The sequence below is a fragment of the Plectropomus leopardus genome, unplaced genomic scaffold, assembly GCF_008729295.1.
Source record: "Plectropomus leopardus isolate mb unplaced genomic scaffold, YSFRI_Pleo_2.0 unplaced_scaffold44674, whole genome shotgun sequence".
Taxonomy (NCBI): domain Eukaryota; kingdom Metazoa; phylum Chordata; class Actinopteri; order Perciformes; family Serranidae; genus Plectropomus; species Plectropomus leopardus.
Genome location: NW_024648977.1, coordinates 1 through 584, shown reverse-complemented (window position 1 = coordinate 584; position 584 = coordinate 1). Strand labels below are relative to the sequence as shown.

Here is a 584-nt window from a genome sequence, read left to right as displayed (position 1 = left end):
TACAGACCTCTTGATCATCGCCAGCAGCAGCTAGTCATTCGGTGTCAGGACATCAGACCACACAGACGTGTGTGATGTTTGAGACACGATAATGAAAATCTCTTATTGTTTCCGCCTGGTTTCGAACCGGGGACCTTTCGCGTGTGAGGCGAACGTGATAACCACTACACTACGGAAACACATGCTGTGTCAAGCCACAATCAGATATTAGTCTTCCATGCTTGGTCAATAAGTGCTGAAAGAGACCTATGGTCACGTTGTACGGTTTAAACAACAAGTTGTTCCAAAACGTGTCATAGGTTTCCGCCCGGTTTCGAAACCGGGGACCTTTCGTGCAGGAGCCGGATATAGTGATCACTAACTTTACTAACTTTTCCCATTCATTGTCTATGGTAGTGATTATTATTACAGATGCAATATATTTTTGGCCAAAGGTGGAATTGTGGTGGCGCTGTTTCCCCCACTTTTTTTAAAGAGATGAGTTTATCTTGTCCTTTGAGTGACAGACGCCTGGAGCAGCAGTGATTTCTCTCTCTAACCTGGAAAAGCCTGGGAGCACTGTGAGGATCATGTTTTTTGATTTC

The 584-nt window shown here is 44.7% G+C and overlaps 1 non-coding gene across 1 annotated transcript; it reads right to left on the bottom strand.

The window, feature by feature from the left end:
- Positions 1 to 106: 106 nt before the first annotated feature.
- trnav-cac lies at positions 107 to 179 on the bottom strand. The gene has a single exon. It is a non-coding gene; the product is annotated as a tRNA-Val (tRNA).
- Between the last annotated feature and the right edge of the window lie 405 nt (positions 180 to 584).